This window comes from Uranotaenia lowii, chromosome 2 (genome assembly GCF_029784155.1).
Source record: "Uranotaenia lowii strain MFRU-FL chromosome 2, ASM2978415v1, whole genome shotgun sequence".
Classification (NCBI taxonomy): domain Eukaryota; kingdom Metazoa; phylum Arthropoda; class Insecta; order Diptera; family Culicidae; genus Uranotaenia; species Uranotaenia lowii.
Genome location: NC_073692.1, coordinates 145,461,698 through 145,484,647, shown reverse-complemented (window position 1 = coordinate 145,484,647; position 22,950 = coordinate 145,461,698). Strand labels below are relative to the sequence as shown.

At 34.3% G+C, this 22,950-nt stretch overlaps 1 protein-coding gene across 1 annotated transcript in view; it reads left to right on the top strand.

Moving 5' to 3' along the window:
* LOC129745338 (histone acetyltransferase KAT7) overlaps positions 1-22,950 on the top strand; it is a 289,966-nt gene that overhangs the window by 93,795 nt on the left and 173,221 nt on the right. The gene's annotated exons all lie outside the window — the stretch shown is intronic.

Below are 22,950 nucleotides of genomic sequence, written 5' to 3'. Positions count from 1 at the left end.
TTCTTGTTTTCTTCTTAAAATGAATATTTGCCTAAAGTTCAACACCTGGATGCTTGATTTCTGATTCCATTTTCTTAAAACTGCAATTGAAGTGACAATCGGTGTAGACTTCAAGTTGGAAAACATTCTAGTTATATTTTTTTTCTGCTCCCGTTCATTGCTCCTGACAACTGGCTAAGTGCTGCTTCCAACTCATTGGAGTTCGACTCGAGCTACACCTTCGAAATATAGGTACCTATATCGCGCGAGATGTTACGGTTAAGTGAATTCTGTTGTTGGAAAGGTTTTTTTTTGGTTTTTCTTAATGTTTTTTTCTTGGCTTCCTTCCTTCCTTAGATTGATAGCGCGGTGAATAAACCAGCCCCAGGGGGAATATCTTGAATATGACAAATTGCGCACCTGGCACCGAGGTTGTTCACATGGCTGAGAATCTCGTACATACTCGTTTTCTTCCCTTAATTGCGTGTTTGTTTTTCAAGATTTGTTTTTTCCGAATATTGTCAAAAACAGAATATTGTCAAAACACCGAAACCAAATTATCTCTTCTTTAAATTTGAAGTTAACTTTTAAGTTCCTTCATTTTTACGAAAAAAAGGTAAACTTCTTTTTAACCCTTCAATTATTTTAAACTTATTAACAATGTTGTTCGCTTTCCTACCACAAGAGAGCGACCCATATTATTTGAATTGATGAATATGTTCAATTCGCTAAAAAAAAGGCCGTCCCTCTTATGGACGGATAAGGTGGACAGCGGATAATTTATTCAAATGTAAAACATACAGCACCCCGATGAGAGCCAGAGAGAAGGCCCGGTAGTAATTATATCGTGTGCTACCTGGAGACCTCCCCCCAATTTTGCAAACGCAAAGATTAGGGTTTTTGATATGTTTTTTATTTTGGTGTTTTATTAAACCCTTTTATTTGGGTTGCATTTAAACCTAAGACCGGTTATCGTTTACCAAAGAATATTTGAGCACATTTTGCACTTTTAAAATTTTCAATGTATACCGAATGTTTTGGAATACGTCCTCTGTGGGTTGATAAGGCTGTGATCATTTAGTATCCGGGCACTTTATTTTGGTGATAGCTGCGTTAATAGAGCTCGGATATGCTAAAATTTAGTAGCGTTGTGTTGGTTATGAAAAGGACTATCTTGCCTATTTTTGATAGATTTTTAAGTTTACGTGTGTATGAGATATTTACTATGCAAAAAGACATGATTAAAAATAATTTTGCACAAATTTGCTCCTTTTGCGCATTTTGTGCCTCGAAAATTCTTCATTGTTGACTCGAAAGCTCATGAACTGTTGATTTTTCTTGATTTTTTTTCGTACCAAATGGTTATTAAGTATAAGGAGCCACACGAAGTTCAAATCAACTATCGGAGTGCAACTCTTGATCTTAAATATGGTGAAAAGTTTATGGTTATTTGTGATAACTGAACGAAAACTCTCTACACAATGCAAAAAATCCATTTCCGGCAGAGGCAAAAAGTTTTGCCTGACTAGCAGACACCAAGTAAATAACTAATAATGATCAGTTCCAAAGATCGCAATCTGTGCTTCTACGCAATAAGACAGATGTGTTCTGATGGACAAAAAAATTTATGTCAAAACCGGATTTAAGAGATCAAATTTTTCGAGATGCCTACTCATGAAAAGGTTCCAACCAGATTCCAATTGCTTTTTCCAGATGAGTTTGTGTAAAATATCATGATTTTGTAAAGGTTTTGCTTCTGTGGTAAAAAAAAAACATGACTGAAAAAAGTGTGCAAAGATAAAAAAAGAGATTTTATGAAAAAGTTAGAATATTTCTTGAAATCATTGATAAATTTTTTTTATATTTTTAGTTTAAATGTCATATTAACACCTTCATTTCCTCCATAGAAAGTTTTTCGATCAAATGAATAGTTTTTAAAATACACACGTTTGTAACTGCCCGGATACTAAATGATCATAGCCTTATCTATAAAATAAATCAGAAAATGTTGGTTGGATTTGAAAGTCAAAAATTTTCCACAACTAAGACACATTCAGCCCAAGAAATGATTTTTTTTAAGGCGTTATCAAATAAATAGCTAATGGAAAGAAGTTGAGATTAGGTCATAATGCCCACCTTAAAGAAGACGCTTATTTAACCATAGAAAGCAGCTATATCATTTGAGTTACATCACTGTTTCTTGTTCAGACACTTAAAGAGTCTATTTGGTTTCTGGCTGAAACTTAGAAACGTGAATAAAAACGATAAAATATGCATTTTTATATTTTTTGTCGATAGCTGAAAATCGGTGGGGTAGTATACGGCACCATTAATCGGGGCAGGATGAGCATTATCTGCCGTAGAACCTGCAATGAAGTCAACTAAATTATAGAGCTACAGCTTGTCAGATTTCATCTGACTAGTTAGCCTAGTGGTAAGGTGTCGGGGAGGTAACTCAGAGGACTCGAGCTCGATTCCTGGCCGAGGCGATTCAATTATTGAACACACATATTGAACATTTAGGGGTAATCTGTAGAAATGAATGCATTGCAGGGGCAATTCCAAGAAACAGTTTTTTTTATATTTCCAAGCACCAAACACCGGTTTGTTTAAAAATTGGTGCATGCATTGCTTTACGAAACGAGTACTGCAAGATTGTACGTTCAATTGATGAAACATTGGCGTTTTCGGTGATCCAATGATTGAATACTCTAATTTGTACAAATTGAAGAAAATAGAGATATTAAAGGCTGTCACTCTTTTAGAAATCATCACAAAAGACATATTTGAAAACAGTCATAACATTATCTAATAATTTTATCTTATATAATATTTATCCAATTTTCCTTCCAATCACGAAAAAGTTGTTTATTATTGTTTTAATTAGTTTATGTTCCACTATTGTTCAATATCTGGTACATGTTCAATACCTAGTGCTTCACTTGTTGCTTGACATTATACAGGATACTTGAGACCTTGGAACATTTGTAATAAGATATGCGATTTGAGATATGCGATATGAGATATGATGAGATATGAGATATGAGATATGAGATATGAGATATGAGATATGAGATTTGAGATTTGAGGTTTGAGATTTGAGATATGAGATATGAGATATGAAATATGAGATATGAGATATAAAATATGAGATATTAGAAAATGATATGAAACAAGAGTCATGATGAGACAAGAGCCATGAGCCATGAACATGGAAAGTAAAGTATGAGACTTCTCATTTCTCTCATCTCACGTCTCACGTTTCACGTCTCACGTCTTACGTCCCATGTCTCACGTCTCATGTCTCACGTCTCACGTCTCACGTCTCACGTCTCACGTCTCACGTCTCACGTCTCACGTCTCACGTCTCACGTCTCACGTCTCACGTCTCACGTATCACGTCTCACGTTTCACGTCTCTCGTCTTACGTCTCACGTCTCACGTCTTGCGTCCAAGGTTGCCGAAAAAAATTCTGTGTTTTATCGAAAAAAAATCATATTATTTGTGATTTTACCAAAACGTTCTGTGCTGGTTTTTTTAAATCTTACCTTATAAGTCCGAAATTCATATTGACATGGAAAATTGAAATTTTGCAAATAGGGGTACAATTAAAAAAATCTTTAAAATCTGTGAATATTTCGAAAATACTGTGTTCTGTGACACAGATTGTTTATTTTGTTCAAAAATCTTTGAAATTACAGATTTTTCTGTGATTTTGGCAACCTTGCTTGCGTCTCACGTCTCATGACTCACGCCTCACAGTTTACGCCTTACTCCTCACGCTTTACATCTTACGTCTCACGTCTCACTTCTTACTTCTTATACCTCACGTCTCACTGTATCAGGTATTTTACCGTTTCGTAAATAGAAATTTTCTGTTGTTTTTTTCACATCCTTTATAATGGCACCCCTGTACTGAATGTTGCACGGAAAATAATAAAAAAATTTACTCGGTAAAATTTACTGAGATAGCAAGGTAAACGCTCGTGAAAGTCAAAAAGGAACCTTCTAGGAGAAACTCACCTCACAGCGAGGTAAAAATTTACCTGAATTGAGGTTGGAAAAAATGTACAATTCACCGAGAAAAAAGGTGAATCCAAAAAAGGTAAATCTTACCTTGTAGCGAGATGAAATTGGCCTGGATTGAGCGAAAAAAGTAACTATTTGCCGAATCCGTTTTTTGAGGTTAAGCTGTTTTGTCGTTCAGAAGGGATGTTTTGTTACGTGTCAATATGAGAAAATCGGAACAAAATCGTAAGTGTTTTCTTAGATATCATTTAGTTGTGCTGGTTCTCTTCATAATACTTTGCTTTTGTTTCAGATCGGCCCAGGTTCGAGGTGTATTCCACGTCATCCTCCAGACATCATACCGGAAAAGCCGGACCTGACCGGATTAGTTGAACGGAGAAGGGCATAAATGCGTTAACGCAGTGCAGGAGGATTAAGTGTCCATTTTGACGCGGAAGAACGCGAAGCCGGATTGCCACGAGCCTGGCGAAAAAAGGACTTACCTCAATAATTTTTTTAAAAACCGTGATACATTTCAAAAATAAATATAATGAAAAGTCAATATTTATTTTAGATAAATATAAATTTTTGAATTTTTTAAATCAGTGAATGGAAAAACAGTATTATTTACTATTTTGCTAGATCAATACGAAAAAAAGTAAAATTTACATTTTTGCTAGGTGAATTGAAAAAATGTTAAATTTACCTTTTTTCTAGGTGAATGGTAGGTAAAATTTACTTCGAAAGAGGGGTGGAAAAAAATCACCTCGCAAAAAGGTAAAGTTTACCTTTTTTTATTTTCCGTGTGGTTAGGAGCCATTATACATTGGAAATTAGCTGGCGTGTTTTCATTTGCAGATGTCTTTTCGTGCATTTGGTTGGTTCGATTGTCGTGGAAATTGGTATAACGGGTTTTCTGGGCTGGAAATTGTTTCTGATCATTACAAAACCCCTCCTACCTTTGAAAATGAGAGGGGGGGGGGTTCTATTAAAAGTAGCCGTAAAATATGGAACAAATCGATCATTATCGATCAGCATATGGAAAAACACGCCAGCTAGTTTCCAACGTATAATAGCTCCTACCCAACATGCAGTGCAGGGGTGCCATTTTTGAAGGATGTGAGAAAAATAAAATAAAATTAAGCTGGAACAAATATTTTTTTTTTTATCATCATCCCCTTCGATTTTCAGAAAATCCCGAAGGGGAAAATAAATAAAGTTTAAGGTATTTCATTGAAAAATTTGATAAATTCTTCGAAGATTGAAAAAGTGAAAGTCAAACTGTAGATGATGCAAAATGTATTTTTTGACTTTTTGGATTTGATTTAGTTTTAAACAACATTATTTTTAGATTTTTTACAGAGTAGATTGTATAAAAATATGTTGCATGCAAGCTTTCGTTCAATATGTATCAATTTATATAAAATTTGGATTATTTTGATCATCCAACTGCAAGTGACAAAAAGAAACCTGGCAAAATCCGTTTTGGAGGCATAAATAAAAAAATTTAATCACAATTTGTTTTTTTTTTCGTTTGATTTGCCAAATAAAGCAAAAAAATCTAGGCGAAATCTGTGCTTATTTCAATGAAATCTGGGCAACCAGGCTGTGTCGGACTGTGCCCAAAGTTTGTTTTAAATATCCGGGTAAACCCGGATAAAACCAAGCAATCTGGCAATTTTAGATAGATTATATAATTCAAAAATTTAAACACAGCAATAAGATCTCAGCAAGAGAAATTTTACTCTGTTTATGAACTTGTTTTCAGGTAGAAAAATTGTACCATGTTTAAAGTAGAATGTTTCAATAATACTATACTATTTATCAATTTTCAGTGTAGTACAGTTCAGTCCGACTCAAGGATCGGCTAAGAATCAATTAAATATCAAATGAAATTCTCAACACATAAAAATTCGATTACCATCGGATGATTACTGATATTTTTTCGAATGTTTCAAATGGAATATGGTATTTTTTCAAGACACCTTCGTTTTTTTTGAAAGTGTTTTTGTTAAACCAAATACCCTGCAGGGGTTAATGACTCCTCCCTTCCCTTGGGCTCTCCTCTAGGGAACAAAACGAACCCTCTAACCCTACGTGCAGCGCGAAATTAATGCAAATAGTTATCTAACCCTTTGGATCTCTGCTAAATGAAACAACTGGTCAATGGCCTTCCTTGGGTTATGTAGGTGGGTGGGTGTTCGATGTGAGTGTGATTTGCTGCCCCTAGTCTTTGCTATCTGACCACCACTAGAACTGGCTGTCCCTCTTCTACTTACCCGTGGTTTTGATGAAAAGTGATGGGGGAGGTTTTTTGTTTTGGTGGAACGAGAATTTTGCGAAATTCTAATGAATTCGTGTTAATAAACTGTTATTACAACTTGGAATTTTATTTGACCACAGCCGAGTGAGTGTTGATTGCAACACCTTCGTTGTGATAACTTCTGTACTTCTTACCTCTTGAATCATAATTTGTTTATAAATTATTGTTAACGGATTAGGGTTGGACGTGCTACTATAGAATCAAATCTCAGTTACATTAGTTTGATGAAGACGATGTTATAATTATTTCACAACGTTGTGCCTAATAAATCACGTGTCGCAATTAACGGGTGCAATATGAAACAACCCCAATCCTTTTTAACCGACATAAAACAGAAATAATCGCAGTCTCGATACTTAAAATCCCGAATCAGTAAAACCCTTCGTCAAATAGAGATATCCTCGTGGAGATAGCGTACAAATTCAATCGTTTATCAACCGGGGGAAACCGTCGTCGTTGCGTTGTTGCTAATTTTATTCATCCAACTACATAGTTGATTTGCATATCAATACAATCATCATTCGGCGTTTTTGGTTGGCTCGCTTGGGTTCTTTCTTAAAATCATCAAACGGCGACTCTTTAATCAATGCTGCCTTACATAGTTTGGTCTAGCCAAAGTCACTCCGCATTATATAGCGAGAAATTGGCGCTATTATATTATCACAGCGCCGTCGTCGCAGTTTTTGGGTAACTACTTACTTCAAGTCGCCGTCATCGTCGTCTTCTTTTCTAGTCCAATAACCCTCTCTAAGAAAAAGAAAAAAAAATAGAGAGCTTCATCGAACTGCTGTGTGCTATATAACTTTCGAACGGGGGGCACGATTTCGGCGCGTTTTATGAATAAAAGTTTGTGCTCTTCCCGGGGTGTCAGCCAGCAGCCAGCAGTCATGGGGTCTGTTGTTTTTTTTTTGTTGCTACCAAGATTTGCGAAATGGACGCACGTGTAACCCCAAAGTCATTGCACTCGCACTATTGCGCCGTAGGCTTAGCTAAGCCGGAGAAACGCCCGAGATCGATAAACTTGGCTTGGGACAGGCACGTGCCGAATAATCTTTAATTAACGATGATGATGAAAGTTTAGAGAACAGGCGAATCAGGGGCTTATCAACGTAAAGATTTGGTTCAAATGTGACACCTTGTTAAAAAAATTATGTATGGCCAGTAAATTTGGAGCAAACTAGAAAGGTACAATCGGGGTGATTGCTTGATCTCTATCATAACTATATTATGACGAACATTTCTAAGCCACGTGCGACTTCTAGAAAGCGTTGGAATGGAAATAGTTTTTGTTTTAGGAACTAAAGCTGTATCGAATAGCGGTTTTTGTTCAACGATCGAAATTGAATAATTGATTTTTGCTGTTCGGAGAAACTAATATTCGGTCGAATATTTTTGAAATAAGATAAATACCTATCAGAAAAAGTAAATTAAGCAGCTCTGCAATGTTTTTGTGTCGGCTATTTTCTACAGCTTTCAAAATGGGAACCTCCATCCGTTCCAGAGATTTTTACCAGTTACTGTCGCTGGAGTGTCAATTTGACACTCCTGACAAAAACCAATACATCTCTCTTGTATCCTAACAGATGTTCACAAAATTTTTGGAAACCTCGTAATGTAACTGAAATTTATTTCTCAGACAATATTCAGCTACAACACTTTAATTTTATGTTATTCAAAGTCTAAGAAAAAAAATCCGGAAAAACATGCTTCAGAAAAATGACTGTAAACAAAATTTAACTTAATTTTTAAGAAAGCTGAAGTTAAAAGCTATACACAAGGATATATTTTTTGGAATTTTTTTTAGGATCATGACCACAAAAATTTAAATGTGGTGGGAAAACCTTACTTTCCAATCAATTAACTGTCAAAATTGTATAAGTTACACCAGATAAATTTTGAAAAGGAGATTGGAAAGTTTACGTAATTTGGTACATTTTTTTCAAAATACTTAGTATAGAAATTTTGACGAATTTTGGAAGATTGCTGTGTTTATAACCTTTTGTCAATTTTGCAATTTCTCAGATTTTCTTGTACTCAACTTTGGATTTTGAGTATATTCACGCAAGATTTCTGCAATAAATTTATATCCACCAAAAAGCCAATTTCATAAGCGCTGCGATACTCAGTTGAGAAACAAGAGAGATGCAACGGTTTTAAGCGAGAAGTATCAAATTGACATTGACACTCAAAGTCTGATTAGGGAGTTTTTTTTCCTAAGCTTTCAGAGTGCGTCCATAAAAAAAGTAATGATGCGAAATTAAAGATTTTAAGAATTCATTGAAGGTCCCCGAAGACTTTTTTTTTGTTTGGATGCACCCGAAGACAGTTACAAGCCACAAAACTTCCAATAGTGTCATATTGACACTCAAGAGCTAATTACTGCCACTTGTAGTCCGTCCCATTTGCATTTTCATAATTTTTGAGTTTATCTGCGGAATCACCTTAAAATTATCGGTAGTTTAAGGAGAAAAATTTTTTTGAGTACTTTGTTCTAATGAACATTGAAAAAAAACCTCAAGTAAATTTGTCCCATCGTAAAAATGATCGCAAGTCGATCCCATCGAGAAAATCATCACAAGTCGGTCCCAAAGTCAATAATTATATTGAAAGACAACCATGTAGTGTGCTTTGAAATATAACGTTGATACTGTAACAGTTGTGCAGTCTGCAGTTATATACTGGATTTGATACAGATCAACCCGGTTGTTACAGAAATTTCTCGTATGTCATAAAAAAAGTGAAATATTTTTTGCTATTTTTCCAAATATTCTATTTAAAAATTTTAATTGTATAAAATGATAACGCATAAGAGGTCTTTATTTACAGTCCTCTTCATACCCTACATTGAGCTTTCTAAGTTTATTTTTGAACGTATCCGGCCGGGAAAATTCGAACATTTCTACCCAAAAATAAGGCAATCTCCTAGGCAATGGATTTCCAAATTTCAAACTCAAAAACCGGGCCATAACCGGTCAAAATCCAGGTATTTTCCTATAAAAGGCAAGAGAAAAGGTAGACACATGAAAACAGATTTTTTACCAAGACAAATCGACGGCGGGCATTCAAATCTTATTTTAGTACTAGCTGATCCCATACGAACTCCGTTTCGCTTTGATATTCCAAGTTCAAAGCGAAACGGAGTTCGTATGGAATCAGCTAGTACTAAAATAAGATTTGAATGCCCGCCGTCGATGTGTCTTGGTAAAACATGAACAGTTTGTATGAAAGTCAATTGCCGAAAATTTTTCAGATGCACTTCCGAATTCCTTGCTAAGTAATAATTGCAAAAATATTGGACGATTACTTTTTCTGTCGTCTGCTACTAAATTTGAAATCAGGAATCAATTGACCGAGCCAAAAAACCCCGTGTATAAATTTTGATTCGATCGCTATTATTGCCAAAAAGTTAAACCCCTTTCGGTGGCCTCTTATACACTCTCTGATACCTGAAATTGATTGCCCTTCCCTCAAAACTCTCGTGTGCAAATTTTCAAAGCAATCCATTGCATAATAACGTCAATATTGCTAAAAACAGTGAAAAATTAATTTATATGGACGACCCCTTTCGCCGACCCCTGGCAAAACATTTGACATCTGAAATCGATTGCCCGTCCCCGAAAACTACCGTGTGCAAATTTTCATTACAATCCGATGTCAAATAACGACGATATTGCCAAAATATAGAAAGGGTCATATGGACGACCCCCTTTGCCGGCCTCTTCCACTGAATTTAATACCTGAAATCCATTGCTCGTCCCTCAAAACTGTCCCTCATCTGAATCCGATGTATAATAACGACAATACCGCATTAACAGTGAATAGTTAATATGGACGACCCCCCTGGTCGACCCCTGTTTTTAATTTGGATAAGTGAAATCAATTGTTTTTCCCTAATAACTCCTATGTGCAAATTTTCATTACAATCCTATGTATAAAAACGTCAATATCACTAAGATATTGAAAAGTTTAAATGGACGACCCCTCTTGCCAGCCTCTTAAACTAAATTTGATACCTCAAATCGATTGCACGTCACTCAAAACTATCGTGTATCAATTTTTAGCTGAATACGATGTATAATAACGTCAATATCGCAAAAACAGCGAACATTTAATATGGACGAACCCTTTGGCTGACCCCTTACACACACCTTGACACCTGCAATCAATTACACGTTATTCAAAAAATTCATGTGCAAATTTTCAACACGATCCGACAAAAAGTAAAGTCAAAATCGCGAAAACAATTTTTGTCTTGTATGGACGACCCCCTTCAGAAGGGGTCATCCGAAAATCTGAAACCATTTTTCATCCTTCCTGGTCTTAATGAGCATCCATGCCAAATTTCAGACCTCTAGCTCTTAAGACGGCTGAGTCTATAGAGGACAAACAAACAAACAAACAAACAAACAAACAAACAAACAAACAAACAAACAAACAAACAAACAAACAAACAAACATACAGAAATTGCTTTTTATATATATAGATTCCAAAAATGTATGCGAAACTATTTTATCTAATATTCGAAGTAATAGGTCCCAAAAATTATACATTTCAGGATTTCAATAAGAGTTTTTGGTTTGGATTTTGCAAAAATTGTGAAAATTGTGGTTCGTCCGCACTACAAGTTTTCACTTGTGGGGCGGACCACGCTAAGCCTACTAATGTGTGGTGGTAGATGCAACTCTATCTGTATCTACCACTTCATAGTAGTAGGCTCGTGAGGAACAAAAATTTGGTATGTGATGGTAATGCTTCTAAACAAATTCTACCCGCTCATTTTCACCATCTTTCATTTCTTCTAACCTTCTATCCATCTATATATAAAAAAAAAAAAAAATTTCATAATCTTTAGATGTCCCTACTAAAAAGGACATCACTTTTCACCGCTAGGCCGATAAATCAAAGTAACAAACAAAAATTACGGTGGTTAATCTCTTCATAAAATTGTGAAAAAGATTAATAAAAAATCAGGTTTTTTCCTCGATATCCGGGCAACCTGATCAGACCGGGTATTTTCCATTTATTCTTTAAAGATCCGGTAGCCTGGCTAAAATTGGGCAATCTGGAATTCTTACCCCAGGTTGTCCAAGAAATAGGTTCCGATAGACCGGGACAAGCTTTCTTCTAGCCTTGTTTTTTTTATCAGCTTTTGCAGTTGGCTATGGAATGGGACTGTCTTGCTATCTTTTTGCTAGATACCCAGCATGAAAATAATCGCATATGCGTCCCAGAGTATAATTTTCAACACAAACAAACCAAATTTTGGTATTTTTGAACGAGCAATGTGCAAAAGTATTTGTTTGACACGTAAGTAACAAATGCTGTTGATTGCTGCCATCAAAACCACGGGAAAATACGAAATTTCTCAAAACAAGTGAAAAAATTCAATTGCTGTTTTCTCAACTCAACAAAAACGCAAATGGGACGGACTTGCTATGAGCGACAGATTAGGTTAAATTGAGTTGGAATCCTTGTTATTTCATAAGGGGCCGTTCACTAATTACGTAAACACATAGGGGGGGTGGGTGGGTTTCACATTTGCTTACGATATCTTACTAGAGGGGAAGGGGGGGTTTCCAAACATCTTACGTAAGAAATGTTACATTGATAATTTGTCATAGCCATATGAAACCATTTTACTCAGGTTTTATTTTTTTTAACTACCTATTTGTTTTTTATTGTTGATGTTACCTATCTTTTAATGTCTTTGAATTAATAAAACAAATTGTAGGTTCAATAAAATTTATAGAGAATCAATTCAAACCAACATGCCATCAAAAACACTAAATTACGTTATTTGAAAAGATCGTCGCTTTAAACTTTTCATCAATAAAAATGTTTTGAATTGAGAAATTTATAGAAACAAAAAGAAAAGTGATGCGTTGTGACACCTTGACCTCACGATTTGAATCCATCATATTTCTAAAATGGATTCATCAAGAAAAATCTTTAAAAATCAATATGAAGAGCTTCAAATATTGAATTTCTTGACAGTTTTCTCAGTGATATACACTACGGACACTACCAACCCTAAATTTTACAAACGATTTACCAAAAAGAGCCTAAAACTTTATCGCATACCGCTGAAACCAGTTTGAGCTTTTGGGTTAGTTGACAACGTAATTGTCGTTAACCATTTTTGCACCAATTCTAGTAGTATAGAATGAATTATTTCAAGATTTTTATGATTGTCATGTCACGGAGATAACAATTTTTATTTTACCTTGTGCTAATCTGATATTTCACAAGTTTTTTATTCGGAATTCAGATTTTATATTGTGTTTATTCGATTGTGGAAATTCATAGATTATTTTTACCCTGGACATGCTATGTCTTAAATAATGTTTTATATAATCGTTTGTGGCATTTCATCAGTTGTTTTGTGAAAAATGGTCTTTTCAAATGCAGTTATAAAGAAGTTTTACTTAGAATGTGGTTTGCTTTGAAGCATGGATGTCACATTTTTTATATATTCAAGTTATTTTTCAAAAAAATGTGTCAATTTCTGAAAGAATTAAAACGTAAGATCTTACAAGGGGGAGCGGGGGGATTTCGAAAAATCTTACTTTGTCTTACCAGGGGGGAGGGAGGGTTGAAAATTTCCAAAATCGCGCTTACGTAATAAGTGAACGGCCCCTAAGTTATGCTCTACGTTTCGACTGGCAATGAAAAAATGTATCAAAATTGAGCCTCGTTACGCGAACTCTTTTATGGATATGTGCACTATTTTTCGGCAGAAAAATCGATTCTCTTAGACATCATGTAAAGATGGCAATGTATTTTGTTAAATAATGAACGGTTTTAACACTAAACATAACGACACTTTGTATAAACTTGTTTTACTGTCGTGGGTCAAATGACGTTTAGCTAAGGTTGCCGGTTTTTTTCAGCACATACCAGGGCCGGACAAATCCAGACTATTCTATCTAAAAACCTGGCAAAATGGCATTTGATTACAAAATGTCGACCAAAAATCCGGGCAATATCCGGACAAATGTGGTCAAAACCAAGGAAATACTCAACACAAATCAAGATAAAAAAAACTTGATTTTTTTTCATCAGCAGTTTTTAAATCGTATTATAGTTTTTCAAAAAAGTTTTCATAATTATTCTCCTGAAACTAGCTCAAAATTTTTTGTTTTGGATGCATAAATAAAAATTTTTACAACAAAATTTGTTTTTTAATTATTTTTTTTATCAAATAAAGTGAATAAATCCAGACCGAATTTTTGTCAAATTTCATTTTAAATATCCGGGCAAACCCGGATAAAACCGCACAATCTGGCAACCCTACGTGAAACACGTTTTCTCAGACAATATTCAGCTACAATAATTTATTTCTATGTTATTCAAAGTCGACATTTTGTTTGTTTTTTTTTCGTGCTTCGGGAATAAGGCTGTAAATCAGTTATTAATTCCTCGAAAAAAAAAATTACTTAGTTCAAAGAAGCTAAATATAGTTTGCACATATAAAAATATTTTTAAAATAAAAATATTTCTTAATACATACCAGGAAGAAATCTTAGAGTTCTCCCGCATTGTTTGGGCTGCGAATATCAAAATCTTGGTAATGAATTTCAAAATTTTCAACTTAAAATTCGGACAAAAATAATGTAAACCGAATTTGAAAAAAAAAATTGAAAAAAATAAAGAAGAATATGAGGAAAAACACATCAATTTTCATTTTTTTTTATCGAAACATGTCAGTTCTGTACAGAACGGATAAAATAAATAAAAAAATCTCCTCATTTTCATTACATACAAACATCTTGCGCAATAATAATGTTTATTGTTACGTTAATTTTTTCAAGTTATAGTTACTGCACTAAAATAGCAGTTAATTTCACCAAAACTGGCTCACAGTGCTAAGAGAGAACTGAGAAGCTTTGTGATGAACATTTCAGAATTTTACCCAGGCAGTAACCGGGTAGTATTTTAACTTTTCACTTTGCAATCATTTTTATCGAAATGTACGTTGGTTTATAATTTCTAAACCCTTTTCCCTACCTATTTTGGAAAATAAAATCAAAAAGAAAACTGTAGTTTCTTAAATTGGACCAATCGACAGTACAGCGTTTCTTTATTGAAACATTTTCAACTGGTTTAACCAAAATTTTATCATCTACTGAAGTAAATATCCTGAATTCAGCATATCATTTTCCAAATGATCATTTTCAAATTATCTTAAAAACGATCTCATAGTTGAGTTGCTAATATCATTGAGTGATTCTCTTAACATGAATTGTTTCTATGTTTTTAATTTGATCTTTTTCCAGATTCAATTAATTGAAATTTTCAAGTCTTGTGTTGTTTCTTCAGTTACTGAAGTTCAGTTTCATGGTTTTTCTGAATTTAGAGAATTCAGGATATTTGTTTGCTTAAGGTATGGGAGAGGAGGGAATCATGGGCCACTTTTTTTCGTTGTTCCATAACTTCTTTATTATAAAAGATAAAATGAAAATAAAAAACCGTATGGTTTTCTACATTTTTAAGGTATCATAAGGTATTTTTTAAAAAATTTTAATAAGTTATTTCCCTCAAATTCTGACTGTTCAAAAAAAGCAATATTTTTTGGATTTTGAAAAATGGTGGGGAATCGTGGGCCACCAAATCCAAATTGACCAAATAACATGCAAAGGTAATGAGTTGATCCAAAACTGTGATTTCCTAATGCATTTCGTTATTTTAAAGCAATTTCAGATGATGAAATAAAATAGAGAGCTGTGTATGATCGCATAGATTCCAAAACCTGGCTCGCGAACGTTTTGGCAAAATTTCTTATATAGGATGGGCAAAATATTTTTCATAACTCTTAATTTGGCATAAGGAAACTTCACAGACAGGTAAAACGTATTTTAAGTTCTGAATGTTTATAAAAACATAAAAATATAGGTGGTTCAAGATGTGTGGCCCACGATTCCCCACAAGCTATGATTTGCAAATTGGTTGCGTTTGTGTGAGTTATTGATGTTTCATCAAAAATTCCTTTTCCACGTGAAAGATCATGACAAAACTAAGATCATAAGCCTATGAACATATTTATGTTATGCACTTAGGGTTCCCTATCGATGATATTGGCGGGTGTTTTTTTTAATTATCTTGTATATAAAAATGGAGGCGTTTTCTTTGTAACAACATCACGTATGAATGGTCGGTCGAAATGAAGTTAAAATTAGTATTCGAGGGTTTTTCGGGTCAGAGATGGTTTGTATAATAGTTTCAAGAATCTCACTTTTTATGGAAGGGGGGTCCCATACAAAATTATTTCTTTTCCACATCTTATACATAAAAATGGATGCGTTTTCTTTGTAACATCATCACGTACGAATGGTTGGTCGTAATGAAGTGAAATTTGGTATTCGAGGGTTTTTCGGGTCAGAGATGATTTGTATAATAGTTTCAAGAATCTCACTTTCTATGGAACGCGGGCTACTATACAAAATCAACTAGAAACGGGACAAAACTGGAACAGCTTGAAGACGATTTTCACGAAAACTGATTCACGAGCACGAAGTAGTTAAAGAACTGGAAACATTTTCCAACGATTTTTTAAGGAACGGGTAAAACGAAGTTTACCGGGTCAGCTAGTGTAAGTTAATTTTCTAACTTTTTTTTAGCTTGATAAGTAAAAGAAGCATATGATGCGTATTTCAGTCAACAACATATATGCTCACGCAAAGCGACGACGATGACAGCAGGTTTGAGATTTTCATCTCAACTCACGTCTGAGATATTAAAAGTGGCTCTGATTGTTACTTTGAATCCTTTTTTTTTTAATTTAATTCATATTTTGTTTCTCAAAACTTGATTTGAAATTATGATTTAGATTTAAGACACTGAACGGTGGTACTGAACATAACATGATTTTAAGTTCAAATCTTCATATACTTCCCAATTTCCATTAGGTAAATATTAGACACGAATGCCACAAGGTGGTAAAGTGTCATAAATAAACCTAAAAAAAAAAAAATAGGTAAATATGTATTTCTCGATGAAGCACATTCCAGACGATCAATGATGATATGAAAATCATATAAAATATCTTTCCGGTCATTTTTCTTAATCAGAGAATATTAGTTAGTGATAAGGATATTAAAAAAATGAGAATTAAATTTTGCATTTAGCAACTCAAATCAGAGCTTTTATTTTTGAGAAATTTTCAAACTCTTCCGCCATGTTTTCACGTGATTAATTAACAATTTTTATTTGAAGATACCAGAAACAATCTTCTACGCAGACAACATGGCTATTTGAAGACTGAACTGAACTCATCTTTAGTTCTTTAACACGTTTAAAATGTTTTGTATTCTCTGGGATAGCATTTGAAAAAAAATCAAGTCAATACGTTCATTACGTTCATTACGACCGTAGTTCTGTATTCGTCTCACGCTGCGCAAACTGCTACGTCCTTCGTTTGGAGGAATTTGTGATACTATATACGGTGAAAAGTACTTTCCACAGGTCAAGTCCTTTAAAAACAGCGCATCTGTTGATTTCCTGTGCAAAATTTTGTCACAGAATTTATGTCATAGATCACAGAATTTTTAAAATTTCCACAGAATTCACAGATTTTTCAAAATTTGTACAGAATTCCAAAATTATAAATTTTTATGTCACTTTCGACTGTTTATTTCTGACTCTAATTCATGAAAATATGAAAATAATGTAATATAAAATGATTTTTTTCTATTAAAACTGTAAGTAGTTTCCAATTTGTTGATGTTTTACGTGATTTCCCAATGAACTTCATAGAAAAAGCGTCACAGAAAACTGTCACAGAATTCGAGAATTTTTTTGTCAAAAACACAGATTTTTTTCGGCAACCTTGGTTGCGGGATTTGCTATTTAATCGGAAATTGAATGCTATTTAATCGGAAATGAGAAAAATCTTCGGCGGTGGTATATTCTTGTGCTGATGAGTTTTGCAAATCCAGAAAAGCTTTTAACACCAAGATAGTGCTGCCATCTACGAATTGAAACTGGAAAAGGTGTGGTTTACAGAAAAATGAAAATCGAGTTCGAACCCCGGTTGTTTTCTGATTCAAAATGAAACCCAGAACGTTGGTTTCATCATTTTACTTCATGTTAAGAAGAAATGAAGCATTATGTAATACTTTACATATCTCAAAAAGAGAGTGTTCCTTCTTCTTCATTCTGTTTCTATTATTGAATTGCAGTTTGATTGGTTCTTTTGCTTTCTAGAGCCAAGAAACGTGTCGGGCATTTAACTAAAAAAAGAATTTTATTTCGATTGTTCCCTTTCCCCGGAAGAAGCATTTTGCATTTCCCGGAATATCTGCGGTTGCTACTTTTGAAAAGTTTCTTTTAATCTCTTTTGAAGTGTGCTGTGGTGGCAAAATGAAAAATCCCTCCTGATGTCGGCGACCAGGAAACTGACCTGCACCTCGTAACATTGACGTAGGAACATAAAAGGCGCATTCAGAGAGACCGAAACATCAAATCAAGAATGGAAAGACCGGGAGAGCAAAAACCTCCCTCCTTCATGGGACAATCTGCAACGCAATTTGGCAATAATGCGAACAATGAACCTCTCTCTGGTGTATTTTAGGGGGTAGAGATCGGGGAACCAAAATAAGCAGTGCCTTCGCCATCATCAGGAAAGGGGGATGAAGACGATGACTCGTACCCAGCTAAATGTGTTCAGTCGCCCCGGGGCCAAAAGAAACATCGACATTCGACTGACTTTGGCAAATGGCAGCTATTCTACATATTTAGCTACATACATCTCGCTGACGCAATATGCATGGCACTTTCAACCCTTGCCCAAAAATGATTTAACTATCCCTCTTGAGCGCTTGAGTTGGGGGTGATTGTTCCGACATACAACAGGAAAAAGGAACACATGTATATTTTAGTACGTAAAATATGCATTTTGACAAACTTCTGGGGAAAAACAAAACCGACAAATGATTTCTACTCCTTTTTTTCAAATGGAACGGTAAACGGTGCTGCAAGGTGAAAGTCCTGGAGGACTCTCGTAGCAAAGTTGAGATCAAACTTTTTTCGATGAGCTCTGCTATGAAGATGTCATTAGTTTTTGTAGAGTTTTTGTTTGTACGATTTTAGTAATGTTCCTCAATATTTGCGTTATAAGACCAAGCCCACCAATGGTTGCTAAACCTCGATTCGAGTACATTCAGCAACATATTTATCAACCCACCATCGCACCAACAGTTGCTAACTTGATTTGAGAAATAGCATTCGAGCAGTAGGTTGTTACAGGATTCGTTTATGTAGCAACCCGGTAGCAACGCAGCTGGTCGTCGCTATCAGAAAATAAACAAACACAAATACCAACCTGGATGGCAGCAATGGGTGCGAAAATCAGTAAGTAGATAAAAACGCAACCAATCAGAACACCTAAAATACCGACCGAAATAGCAACGCCTGGTGGGTTTGGTCTAAGAGGAATTTGCGTTCCAGGAATTAGGATAAGAATTTATGATTTGGAACTGAGGTTCAGAATCATCATCTTAAATTATACTCAGGAATCACATTCAGGACCACTTGTACGATATGGTCTTGAACGAAGAATATGAGGGTTGAAATTTTATTAAATGGCTGATGGGAAGAAAAATATTCTAAGAGAATAAATTTTTAACCGACATGCTATTTACTTACTTACTTACCCACGAACATACATACTTACTTACATACTTACTTACTTAAATACTTACTTACTTACTTTCTTACTTACTTACTTTCTTACTTACTTACTTATGTACATACTTACTTACTTACTTATGTACGTACTTACTTACGTATGTACTTACTTACTTACTTACTTATTTACTTACTTATTTACTCACTTACTTACTTAATTACTTACTTACTTACTTACTTACTTACTTATCTCCCCTAAGGCATCATTAGGTTATTTCATATTTCTTCCAGTAATAGTATCTAGTATCTTCAAATCCTTTAGATAAAGTATTTTGTGTTGATACAAAATAATCTCTATAAGAAACGGATTCTTCCAGAAGCTCTATGAAAGAGAACCTTAATAAGTGAGAAACCTTTTTATTCGAAAAAAAAGTTTAATACCCTGGACTTCCGCTTATCCAGGTTCGAATGTATGAAGAGGTTATCGTGAACATTACCAAACTAAATTTGAAACTTCGGTGATCATGGTGTAGCAGATAGTGTCCTAGGCTTTTTTCTTTGTGTTAGTGGTTTTGGCATTTGTATGATGCAAGTCATTTTGCTCTCGAAAACTTAAATTAATTTTGATTTTTATAATTTATCATTTTACATAGTTTTTTGCTTGTGATTTTCTTTGGTATGCATAAACCTCATTGGATTTTTCATACAATCTGTGAGAATCATCTAAGTCAATACTATGTTTTGTGTGAGAGTTTTAAAGAAAGCTGTTTGAAAATTCTGAAACCCGGAATTGGGTTCACATTCGGGAAAACTAGATTTCCCAAAGTAAACTTCATCTAAGGTAGAATCAAATGCATCCTAACCAAACGCATATATTATTGGTTTAAAGCCGATAGCAACTTCACCAGCAAGAGTTCATTGACCTGTGTTGATTTCCTCTGCCAATTCCGGATGCTACTTTCGGCATCGATTTTCGGTCGCTGCTCCCTCATCCAAAGCCATATCGCCTGATTGAAAACAATGCAACAGCATATCGGTCGGGCGACGCGACGCACCCCTCCTGGCGTCTTCACCGGACGACGCTCTTCTGTGTCGCCGAATCTACACAAAGTACCGGAAATCAACCTGCCCGGCTGTTGCCTAATTGAATTTGCGCACTTATCGACTCGTTATTGACCACAAACTGCCTCCCTCTCGAAGTCCCGATCCGGACACACCAATTTGCATATATCCATCGTTTGAATACGCACACACACACACACACATGCGTCCTCTTATTTGTGCCCGGGGATAGAATGAAGATTGCCAAACGTCATTCCCGGTTCCGAAAATGCAATCTTACTTACTTGACTTGCTTTTCGGGAACCCTTTCCGAGTTTAATGGCTCTGTTAAGATGTGATGAGACTACTGACATGATGATGAAATGACTGCTTCTAAATATTAAATGGACTTCTTGTTGTTTGAAGAATGGTTAGATTTTCGATAAGCACAAAACATATTGGAGTGTCCAAAATGAATTTTTGATATAAATTTAAATAAGCGTAGGTCAAAACGCTTCGCTTATCAACGATGCCAACATTATAACTGTGATATAAAGTATTCAATTGAAAAAAATATGTTTAATATTTATTTTTTTCAAAGCGTTGTATCTCTGAATCAGTCAGCGAACCCGGAAAACCGGGAATTGAAAATGGGACCAGGAAAACCGGGAAAAACCTAGAATTTCGAATCAAAACTAGGGAAAAAATTGTGGATCGTTTTTTTCCATACATGAGCTTATTGAATTCTTCATTTTTATTTTTCAGAAGTGGTGAAATATCGGATTTAAATTTTAGGGAAAACTCGAGAGTTTCTTAAAAAAAATTGGTTTTGTTCATGAACATGTTCAGAATATTTTAATGCTATAACGCAGAAAATTTGATAAAAAAATATCATCAGAGTAAACAGTTATGGGAGTTCAAAATCGAAGTGACAGTGTGCATGCTTTCAATTTCTATACAATTATGAACGGTACTGTATGTAATAATTAAACGTTGTGGAAAAATTTCTCGAACATTACCTATTTCTTAGTTCACGGTTATTGTGCAGTAAATTCGAAATGTAAGATCACAATGTTCTATACCTTACTAAACTTTTTTTTACGAATCTCAGGAAAAAGTAGACCTACCTACATATCCTGATGAAGAAATAAATGAAAAGATTTTTTTTTAAATAATATTGCGACTTCAAAGATATGATGTGAATTTGTAGTTAACTTCATATGCTTAACATTTATCTTATAACTGGAATTATTCTACATTTGTTCAGAATGAATGATTTTCAAAACTCCATCAGCTGTTCTTTTTTTTCAAAAAATCATGTTATGTTGAATCGAAGCTTAAAAATTGGGCAGAAATGTACCGAAAATATTTAAAATGTACGTGGAATAATCTTGAAGAGTCGACCAAAAATTCAAAAAAAATAAATGAATTGTTAATGAAAGGTATTGAGAGTGATAAAAGTAATGCTTTTACGCAATTCAGCTCATCTTAGCTTAGCTTAGCTTAGCTACACACATCCACCTTCAATCATTGAACCCGAAATGCACCTTAAAAATTCTTGATGAATAATTTAAAAGTATTCTAGTATACTCTGTGATTGATTTCTAAATTTGGTTTAAATACAAACAATACATTTCGGATTCCAAGATTGCAGCAGTGGCTCAGTAGAACAAGTTCCACATCGCCAATGGTTGCTACTCCGTGATTGACCGAGGCCATCAATTTTGTTCAAAGGTCAAATGAACGGAACCTGGGATTGGCTACACATTCACAATGCAGTAGTCTAGAAGTCAATAGATAGGTTAGGGAAAAAGAGGGATAAAAGAACAAGTTTATGTCTAAGAACCGAGGTCACCTCTGCATTCTTGCAAAAAAAATGGTTGAGAATTTGGGGAAAAGGAAATAATTAGGAAACACTTTTGACTAGTGTTATGCTGATAGCCTTTTCTCCTGAAATATATTTTAAATTTATTTAAACATTTTAGCGAAATAAGAAAAAACAATTTTGAAAGGTGATTATGACTAAAAAACATTCGAAGCCAATCGTATAAACTTGATTTCCATCTTCATCTGTATCTGTTGCAGTTGTTGCTCACATAATTCAAAGTTCGAAATGATATTCGAACTGATGTTTTGAATCATATTTATGTATGAATTTAAAAACGTATGGAAATTGTAAAAGTTCAAATATTTTGGAGAAAAATTGAGAAAGAGATTGAAATAAAAAAAAGTGAATTGTATTATTGGAGATATCAAAACCAAATAAGACGTTTTTCCCTTTTTTTTTTTTTTTAAAGGAATGAAAAGTATAAAAACTATGTTAATTTTTTCAGCAATTTTGATTGAACTATTCAAGTAACGACTTCTCGCATTTGATCAGAAACATCAAGATTTAACTTAAGCCTGTTATGATTTAATCATGATATAAATGAATAACGATCGCTTTAAAGTTTCAAACATTTGAATAAGGAAAAATTGTTGAGAAATTTTGAAATTCTTAACAAGTTATTAAATAAGTCAATCCATGTTAATTTTTTAAACCAAAAAGGACCAAATATGTAATAGCACTGATTAAATTTTTTATTTTGAATTGGTGATATAACGATTAGTTTGAAAACATTGAAAATCATTCTATCAAAATTACGAAATGTATTTATGCGGCATTATTAATGTGGTACGAATATTTGTGAATATTTTTTCACATTGACTACATTTTAGTATTTAAGTTGAATTTACAAGTTTTGATCAACTGATTATAAATAAAATATGAGAATACTTAGCTTTAACGTTTTCCGGATACCAAACATCAATAAATGACTCCGAAGGTTTCATCCCCGGTTAGTATGAGTGGCCGACAGCATTCCAGGAAGACAGGACAAATAAACTTTTGAAATGAGGGTTTGAGGCCTCTTGAAGATTTCTCCGTCTTATAGGGCTGATACCGGAAATCCTTCGGTTTTAACTTGAAATTGAC